We start from the raw sequence: 10650 nt of genomic DNA on the forward strand, positions 1-10650 counted from the left end.
CAACCACCATCTTGAGGGGGAGAGAGGCCAGGCCTGGAAGACAAAGAGCCCTCCTCCAACCACCATCTTGAGGGGGAGAGAGGCCTTGCAATTTTTTGTATTGTTTTGCAATTTTACTGTACACCGCTATGATCATTGCGGAATAGCGGTCTATAAATAAAAATTATTATTATTATTATTATTATTATTATTATTATTATTATTATTATTATTATTATTTTGCTACTCTACATAGAAAATCAACAAGAGTTTGCCATCTTCTCCATTGCCTTGGGAAGTAAAATGTCAATTGGACTGATCCTAGTTGGAACGTGTCTGCTCAAGATAACTGTGCCACCTCTACTTTCTGCTTGTTGGCAACTGAGCAAGGGTGCTTGGTAGAGTCAAATATTTTCCCTTTTGCTAGTTACAGAAGTACTGAGCAAGGGTGGTTAAGGCAAGTAGCAATAAGTAGCAATGAGAAGTATCCCAGCAACATTGGTGAAACCGAGAAGCAGCAGTGTAGGACTTGCAATGCTAAAGCACTGGGACTTTTTTGACTAAGGACAGATTATGTCAGCTGCCAGACCACTTCAAGAGTCGCTGTTCCTTCTAGAATTAGTTGCTGTCCTCACAAGAGCTGAGAATTTTCTACAGAGAAAGATGAATGGATGGCCACAACACAAACACCTGCATATTGGGATGAGGTGGCTACAGTGACTGCCATGTTGAATGCCAGGGCCAGCTGAAGGCCTATGGGTGCCTGAAACAGAATGTCAAATGGCATTCTCCCGCTCATCCAAGTCATGATGCATAGGACTCAAAGCCAACCAAGGAATTTTTTTTTTTCACATGATAGAGAAAATTTATGTAGTACCTCTCCCTGCATCCCTGGAAGTAAAAATACAATAACAACAATGTAAAGAATTAACAATGGACTGCCCTTCACCAATAATCTACTTCTTGGTGGGGCCACTTCTTGCAGTTTAATGAGAAAACCTCCCTATTGAGGAACTGCATTTCAAAATTTATCACAGCACTTCTTCTGTGAAGCCCAGCAATTCAGAACTGTTTGGTTCATTTCAACTTACCCTTTTTTCCTGCAGAACTATGGCTGCAGTCTTGTTTTCTGATCCTGCTCCCAGTGGTCTGGTTAAACTCCAGCAGCTCACTTCCATGCCTGCAAATTTCCACAATGGCATGGAAGTTACATGCACGCTGTTTCCTGAGACTGAAATTTGAAATCCCTAGCAGCTCATGCAGACGTGCCCCTGATTGATTCATCTCACAGCTCCTCTTCCCCTGTGTACACTATAATGTTATTGCAACTGACTAGCAGCACAATGGGAAGACTGTAGTCTCCACATGCTAAGAACAAGATGTTACTCAACATAAGTGTACGTATTGCCTTGTTTACAGTTATTCTGATATTCTGATATTCATTTCCCCTTGTCCATGTGAAAACTTGCACTCTGGAAATATTTTAGCACTTCCTCTATGAATCTTATTTTAAAGAAGCTAAACATTGATTTAATTGGCAGGAACTGGCTTGTGACATTTGGACTGCGCAGATGTTAAGAGGGACATGAGAAAGGGTGGCACATTTCCTGTCCTCAGTCCCAACTGCATTCACTAATCAAGTTGAGGTCAGGAATGAGTCAATCCTGCCTTCCACCCCTAGAGCATTCACCATCATGTCTTCATAAGGTTAATGTACCAAATGCATAGTTGGAGAACCTATTTTTCCCACACTGGGGTAATCATTTCTTGTTTGATTTTTATGCAGTCAAATGTAGTCAAATTTATGTAGCTAATTTTGGCTTTTCTCATTCTTACTGCACATATTATGTTCATGACCTTTCCTCCAGTTATCTTTAGTTACGGTCCAGTCATGGTGCTTCTCCTCTCCATCCCTTTATCTTCACAAGAATCAAGTGAAGTAGATCAAACAGAGGACTTTTTCACATGGGGGCCTATGTGGCCCCGTCCCAAAAATGGCTGCAGTGTTGGCATCATGGAGAAGGAAGTCTGTTTGAGAATGGTTATCATACACATGTACAGCAAAAATGTAAATCCACATTAAAGTGGGCCCAGTGCGCAGTTGGGCATCAAATGGAGGAGGACAAATTCCCATTGCCACCCCAAAAATACCTTTTCATTTCCACACACACACACCCATGATCGGGGGGGGGGGTGGAGGGTGGCTGTCTTTCAGCTCCAAAAGACAACCCCAAGTCCACAGCAGTGGGGAGCCTAGCCACTGCGCTCCTGGGCCCGCCTCTGCCTCCTCCTCCTCCCCCTCTTTCCGTCTGAAAGAGTGTGACCGTGTGCGGCGGCAGGAGGCAGGGCCAGGAAGGGGAGACAGGCGATGTGGGCAGTGGTTTCCTGCACTGCTTGGGGGTGATGCCTCAGCTGAGGCCACATCAGAGGACTGGCAGAATTTGGTGAGGGCATCCTGCAGGGTCCTCTTGTGCAGTGTCTCCCTTGATGGAGGTGGCCCAAGAGGCCTTGGAGGCATCTGGGTGCAGGAGGTCCTATCCACTATAGGAGCTGCTGAGGCAGCAAAGGAGGAGGAGGAGGTGTTAACAGTGGCTGAGAGTGGCCCTCTCAGGTGTTAATAGTGGCCCTCGAGGAGGTCTGGGGGAAGGGCTGATGATGATGGTGCCACCACCGCCGTCGGCCTCAGAGGAGCCCAGGTAGGTGAGCCGGACCCTCCTGATCGTCAGCGACCCCTTCGAGGCCCTCTTCCCCCACAAAAGTTACACTCTCACACAGCAGTCACACACTTTCAGCTGGAGGGAGGTGGAGAAATAGGAGGAGGAGGTGGAGGAGGATCATGGGAATCGAAGGGAATCCATGAGTGATGTGAAAACACATTTCACAACAAGCCACATGTGAATTTACTACAAATTCGCATTGCAACAGGATTTGAAACTTCGGTAGCCTACTGAATTTACTCATTTTTGAAGAACTCACCATTTCATTCAAATCAGCACCGGATTCCCTTTGAACTTGTTTGATAAGTTTGTGCAAAAGAAGTGAACCCCCTGAATGCCTCTGGATTGCATTCAATGTTTGTTTGATGATCTCATTCGAATTAACATTAAACCCCATGATTGACTCTGCATTAACTCTGGGATAACTTTGTAATTTCCCTCGTGTGAAAAAGTCCAGAGTAACCAGCCCAGGATCATGGAAGTGATTTCCAGGGTTCACTGTGAACTTCAACCTGGAAGTCCCAAGTCCACATCCAGTACACTAACCCCATATCACACTGATTCCCACCAGTTGCTCCATACTAACTGTGTTAACAGGTTCCAATATAATCCAAAGACTCTTTCCTTTCCTTTATTGTTTCTTTCTGCAAGAACAATGTTCAAATACAGTCATGATGCCACATCTTTGCAAAGGTCTTTACATCTTTGTGAAGCTCACTACCAGTCTTTACTGCCAGTGGATTCAAATGCTCTGAATAGAGGCAGATATTAACAATGGGCTGTTGCTGACATTATGTCCTGCTTTTAGATTAAGGGAGTACATAGAGCACATTCCATAGACTGCCAGAAAGCACATTTCAAAAGTATCCATGAGACTCTTTATGGGCAACATTAAAAAAATTCAGGGGGGAGGTGGCTCTATACATCTCCTTGATCTAGTGGGGCTGCCTTTCTGGAGAGTTCTTCCCTCTGTAGAGGTGAATGGGGATCCTTTGTGACCTAGGGTGCTGTGTATTTTTCAGAGCTTCCACGTTTGTATGTAATGATGGAAAGGAATCACTTCTCTCTTTTGTGGTGTTCATTCAAACAAAATATATGTTAAAGCACACAATGGATGCCTTTGTGAAAGTATGTTCTTTCTTCCTATTGCTCATCTTGACTGAAGTCATTCATTGACCGATGTGATTAACTATGCCAATTACATTTACTTCTTGGAACTTGTTAAATAATTATTTAGTGTCTCCTCTTTCTAAGTAATCAATTTATGTTGATAATTCTCAAAATGAAAAATGAATATGATCTTGATGACTGCATGCTGTTTCACTCAAGATAAAACATCTTGATTCTTTACACTCCATTGAATCCAAACCTTGAGAAAATGAGGCATGTTGGTGCTTATTGCATAAAAGACATCTAGAAGTTGTGAAGCCTCAATAGCTGGGAAATGGAAAGAAACATTTGGGTGAATATTTAGATCACTAGAGAGAGGGGAAAGGAAAGGAGGGAGGGAGGTTTCCCTCTCTCCCCCTCCCGCAGAATTTTATTATGAAAAGTTTGGTTTCTGGAAGCTGGAGGAACTTGGCTGGGCTTTCAACTTCTGCTTTAGAATGATGCTTCTATATCTGAAGCTAATCTGTTCCTTTTGATCCAAAGGAAAAGATATGCAAGTTTCAGCTCAGCATTAATAATAATATGGTTCCACTGTGACAATCCATGCTGTATTTTTCTTTCTTTTTTGCAGTAGCACCAGACTCGTCTTTCAATACAATGTACCTCAGAATGGGTGAGAAGTCTTTTCAATTTCTTAAAATCTTTCCAAAATCCAAAGTTTCTGCATGCAGTCACTGGAAAGAATTTATCTACATGTTGACTCACGATGCAACATTTGAGTCAATGAACCTATTCTGGTTGGAATTAATGAACTGGATTCGGACCAGTATCTCTCAACATCAAGCACACTGACCTTCAACAAAGAAATTCCATTTTGTTGTCATGGATGATAGGAGCTATTTCTGCTGGTGTAATTGGAATGGAGTTGGCAAGGAGAACTTGGTTGATGGTACTGAGGGATATTGTTTTGGGAGTGGCTTAACAAGCTTGACAACACATGTAAACACTTCCACTTGGGAGATGCACATCTTTACCCTGAGCCAGGCTTGTGATAGATATGCCACTTCCCCAAGAAGGCAAAATTAGAAAGAAATGATCCCAATTTTTGTGGATGAAATCATCAGTTGCACTTTAACATGGCACATTTTGCTGTTAAGTGGCAAATTTGTACCATTTATCACCTTTACACCTGGCTGATGACCTGTAGATAAAACATCAGAGGAGAGTGATAATGGGATCCAGGGATGTAGTCTGACACAAGTGGCTCAGGCTTTCTTTTGAGGGCTTTACTAATGTGGTTTATCTGCTTCACTCTGGAGATTATCAGTGTAACAGATTTGCTGTCCAAATAAATTAGTCTAGGTGGCAGAACTGGATGACTGACAAAGCTGCAAACACACTGCTTTGCCAACTTTCTATAAAATCTTACCAGGAATATTAAACATACCTAATATTCATAAGGGAGTATGAGAGTGCATGCAGATGGATATACAATCACCCCTCCTTTCTCACAGACTTGAGATCCGAGGTCTTGAATATTCCCGGAAGGGTGACCTCTATTATTTTCAATAGGAGGGGGTCCGGAACAGATCCCCTGTGAAAATGGAGGGCAACTGTAGTTCTGGATGTTAGGTTGTTCCTGGGATAATATGTTTTAGGTAAAATCATACAACATAATCCCAGTTTAATAGAAACGCTGTTATAATATATTGATTTTGTCTAGTATTAGATAAGTAGGTAGCAATTGTCTTTCAGCTCCTTAAAGTTTCCAAGATTGCTGTCATTAAACAACAGAAAAGTGTAGGGGCATGCTAGAGTATCATAAAGATAAGTGAAGGACCATAGTTCAGTAGCAGAACAGGTGCTTTGTATACAGAAATGCCCCAGGTTTAATTCTTGATATCTTCATTTGAAAAAACAACATCAAGTAGCAGAAGACTGAGCCACTACCCATCAGCAGGGCCAAACCAAGATATTTTGCAGCTGGAGTCAAAGGATAAAATAGTACTCCCTTCTGTTCCACATACAGAAGTTGGGTGGACTGGCAACTGAAACATAGGCCTGTTACAGACTGCCAAAATAAAGCTGCTTTGGGTCTCTTTGGAGGTATGCTGTTTAAATGATGCATGCATCCAAAGAATCCAGAAGCTGCATCAAAGCTGCACTCCAGTGCTTAGGAATGGAGTGTGGCTTTGGCGCAACCTCCGGACTCTTAGGACCCATGCATCATTTAAATAGCATACCTCCAAAGAGACCCAAAGCAGCTTTATTTTGGCAGTCTGTAACAGGCCATACTTTCATATGGGCAGCAGGACACCATTCTCCATCACACCTGAGGGTAACAGGCTTAGTTTTAGGGACAAACACAAGCTGTGTGGCATATACAGATCTGACCTAAAAGAGGAGCAAATGGCCAGACCACTGTCTAAGATGGTTACTTCTTCTACCTAAAGATAGGAGCAGCCCTACAAGTCAGAGGAGACAATACAGAGCTAGATGGACATATAGGCCCAGTTCTGGTAACCCATATGTTCCACCAAAAAAAGAAAAGAATAAAGAAAAGAAAAGAAAAAGGCTGCAGGCATAATGGTTATGAAGGAAGTAACATAAATAGGTTGCTCAGAGCTGGCAGATTTTATCAGCCTTTAGTCACTGTCACTGTTGGATCCTGAAAAAACAGCAAGTGCTAACCTTGTGGGCCAACAGGATTCCGGCAATAGACTTCCTTGGTATAAGCCAGCTCCCTGTCTTCCAAAAATGCTGCCCTAATTAACCTACTGTCTGGTTGTTGTTGTCATTTTAAAGTTCACATTTGCTTCACAAATTTGGGCATGCAAGTGTCTAATAGAGTATATATGAAGAAAAGCAACCAGAGAGTTTCTTGGTGCCTTAAGGCAGGCAACATTGGCTTTGCTGACTGCATAGTTATGTGCCCTGATTTATCTGAATGGGAAGCATAACTCCACGTTTGATTGCAAGCAGTGATTGACAAAGAATTCTGCCCAAAGTAGCAGGCCCTCTTGACCTGCTGATTTTAATGAAAATTTAAGTGCACACAGCTGTGGGCTGGGTTGCAGCCACTATAAGGCAGTGCTACAACTAGGAATAAGTATTGTGATCAAACCTCCTCCAGTTGTTATTTGGCATTTATGCAAGGCTACATGAGCTGAGAAGACAGAAGGTTCCTGGCTCTGCCATGAAAGGTTGTAACAATGAAGAGGTAATCAAATTGGGGCCCCAGTGTCTTAGTTCACTTGGCTGTGAAGGATTAAATATGTCTCTGAGGGAACATTCATGTCATAAAGTATACAATGTTGGAGAGATTCAGGTGACATTTGGCTGGATGCTGGGAGAATTATGTGTCTCTCAATTGTTGACTGCTCTGGAGAAAAGGGGGGGGGGACACCACCCAGGTATTTTGTATCAACTGACCCCAAACTGAAAATAAAAAGAGCTGACTTGTCATGGTGAATGAAGGTTTATGTTTATCATTTATATAGGGTTTCTGGGTGACATATCACAGCTCTGCCTTCTCTTGTTGTTATGCCACTGTTATCCTCATGCATCCTTACCAAGTATGTGGTTTTATGACTTTTCATGCTGCAGAAAAGAACATTTGGCAAATGAAGCCCTGCTACAATCGACATTCATTAGCCTTACTCCTGCATCTGGTATCACTTTGCCTCCACAGGCAACTTGATCCTGGAGCTTATCAACACAACACTTTTTAGGTTGAACCACTATTGTCTCTTTGAAATCAGCCTCACTGGTGCTTCCAAATCTAATACTGGATGCACACATTACTCTCTTCTTTAGGATGTTGGTAAAAACCATGTCCTTCCACCAATATTTATATCCATATATAGTGTGAAAGGCACAGAGGCTTTTTGAAAAATACAGACCTGCCTCATCATATTGCTACATGTAGCCATATTATTCCTAATTACTTCCTAACAGAGCTACCAACAACAGAAAAAGGATGTGCTGTGCCTTAAAAGCCTCTACAAACATTACAGTAGGGAGGGAGAAATCACCACAGGGATTCCATTTTTAAAAGTTTCCCTTGATGGGATGAGTAAGATGCACCACAGCTGTTCAGGTGACCTGCTGGAAACATAGACAAAACAGAATTGCATTTTTCTCTTTTCCTGACCCCTCTTCTCCCCACACCTGCTTTACAGCACCTTCCTTAACAGAACAATGAAACAATTTCATAAGGTTTGTGTGCAGCTTTTTATTTTGGGAGGTGGTGGGGATAATCTAATAAAGATGATATACTGAACTGGAGTTGGGAGTTTGGATTTTTGTTTTCTTGACAGCATAGCAACTTCACTGTTCTGTAGTTCCATTATTCAAAGGGATCTTTCAGCATCTTTGAAACTTGTGAAAGAAGTTAGAATAATAGAAACATAGACCTGTTACAGACTGCCAAAATAAAGCTGCTTCGGGTCTCTTTGGAGATATGCTATTTAAATGATGCATGGGTCCTAAGAATCCAGAAGCTGCACCAAAGCTGCACTCCAGTGCTTAGGAATGGAGTGTGGCTTTGGTGCGACCTCCGGACTCTTAGGACCCATACATCATTTAAATAGCATACCTCCAAAGAAACCCTGAAACTTGTGAAAGAAGTTAGAATAATAGAAACATAGAGCTTAAAGAGAACCCAAGGGCCATTCAGTCCAAACCCTTGCCATGCAGTTGTAGCATCAAGTTGTAGCTTGAACCTTTGTAGACTCAGTCTACCTCCTCAGATCCATTGTAAATGAGTCTATGGAGCTTATCACTTTTCATTAATTTGGTTTACCTCTCTCAATTTAAATTTCAATTTGGGCAGCATCCTGATCTTATCAGAAGGTTTTTGCCACCTGGATACAGCCCTGGTGCATCCTCACTTCCAGGAGCGCTCTGGAGGCCATTTTCTTAAACTGGAAAACTCCTAGATCCAAAAAGAACGACATGAAACACTCCAGGAAGCAGGGAAGCACCTAGGATGTATTTAGGCAGCAAATTTAACAGCAAAAACCTTCTGATAACATCAGGATGCAGCCCAAATTGAAATTTAAACTGGAGGAGGTAAACTGAAGCGATAAACTTGTGCTACAACATCTCACAGAGTTAGTCTCAAAGGTGCTACAAGGTTACTTTGCCTACTGACATTCCAGACCAACACTGTAATTCCATGTAAAGATGATTATTATGACTGTTGTGCAACCCCATATAATGTATATCCATCCTACTTGACTTGTTGGTGACTTACAACTATGTTAATGCTAGACTTTGTAAGGCCACTTCTAGGGTTGCAAAAGCAAATTTGGTGAAGAGTATCTCATCATAACAGTGCCCATGTTTACCCTGAAGGAAGTGAGGTTATAAAAATACAGGCTGGCTGCATCTAAATGCTAGCCAAATACGTTGTTCTAATGTTCAAATATACTAATCCATATTTGTGTGTGCACACACACACACACACACACACATCTCACAGACATACAGTATTCCTGAGAAACCGATCCCCCACACAAACCAACAAGGAATCATATCTATCATCATATCTGCCAGTCAAAAAGTCCATTCACTTTGTCCCTAAGCGCACCAGCTACACTGGCACTATTCTGTTAATGATGGACAATAGCCACCAGGAACGGGTGCCATCAGTCTCCTGTGCACCCAAGGAGCGTTGAATGTCCCATTTCGATTGAGAGAGCAGTTGCCTTCCAACTCCAAGCTGTCTTGGATGAAACTGATTATCTGGACCCATTTCAAACGAGCTTCAGGGCGGGATACGGAGTTGAGACTGCCGTGGTCGCCTTAGTCAATGATCTCTGTCTGAGCATCGACAGGGAAGTGTGACCTTGTTGGTGCTCTTGGACATCTCAGCAGCTTTTGATACCATTGACCACGGTATCCTTCTGGAGCACCTGAGGGAGTTGGGCATCGGGGGCACTGCGCTCCAGTGGTTCCAATCCTACCTCTCAGGCAGATTCCAGATGGTGAAGCTGGGGGACACTTGCTCCTCTAAGAGGGAACTGACATCTGGTGTCCCTCAAGGAGCTATTCTGTCCCCCATGCTGTTCAACATTTACATGAAGCCGCTGAGAAAGATCATCCGGAGACATGGGGTGTGGTGTTATCTGTATGCTGATGACACCCAAATATGTTTCTCTATGTCTCCGACTGATGCAGTGACTGAGGATGGCATCTCTCCTCTGCATGCCTGCCTGGAGTCGGTAATGGGCTGGATGAGGGAAAACAAACTCAGACTGAATCCAGAGAAAACGGAAGTACTTGTGATAGGTTCCTCAGGCCTAAGGAAGGAAATTTGTCAGCCTGTCCTGGACGGGGTCACACTTCCCCTGAAGGACGAAGTTCGCAGTTTAGGAGTAATTCTGGACTCGTCCCTGCAATTGACATCTCAAATAGATGCAACGGCCAGAAGTGCCTGCTATCAACTTTGGTTGATACGCCAACTGCGACCCTACCTAGACCGAAGGGACCTTGAAACGGTGGTACACGCTCTGGTAACCTCTCGTCTAGATTTCTGTAATGCACTTTACATGGTGCTACCCTTGTACCAAGTTCGGAAGCTTCAGTTAGTGCAAAATATGGCAGCCAGATTGGTCACTGGTTCATCAAGATTTGACCATATTACACCTATCTTAAAAGATTTTCACTGGCTCCCTATCTGCTTCCAGGCACAGTACTCTGGCTTTGCTTCACGAACGAAGATTCAGGAAGGACTCATCCCGCACTTTGTACAAGCACGTTGGTGACTAAAAAGGCCAATTCGGGATAAACAGGTCCGGTTGCAGAAAGCACAGCAGAAAGTCTCCTTGGGTGATGTTTC

At 43.0% G+C, this 10650-nt stretch overlaps 1 long non-coding RNA gene across 1 annotated transcript in view; it reads right to left on the bottom strand.

Annotated features, from left to right (window-relative positions):
* LOC121920891 overlaps positions 1 to 1203 on the bottom strand; it is a 22995-nt gene extending 21792 nt beyond the window's left edge. The window contains exon 1 of the long non-coding RNA XR_006101790.1: positions 1071 to 1203. This is a non-coding gene — a long non-coding RNA (uncharacterized LOC121920891). The remainder of the gene's footprint in view (positions 1 to 1070) is intronic.
* Between the last annotated feature and the right edge of the window lie 9447 nt (positions 1204 to 10650).

This window comes from Sceloporus undulatus, chromosome 2 (genome assembly GCF_019175285.1).
Source record: "Sceloporus undulatus isolate JIND9_A2432 ecotype Alabama chromosome 2, SceUnd_v1.1, whole genome shotgun sequence".
Taxonomy (NCBI): Eukaryota; Metazoa; Chordata; class Lepidosauria; order Squamata; family Phrynosomatidae; genus Sceloporus; species Sceloporus undulatus.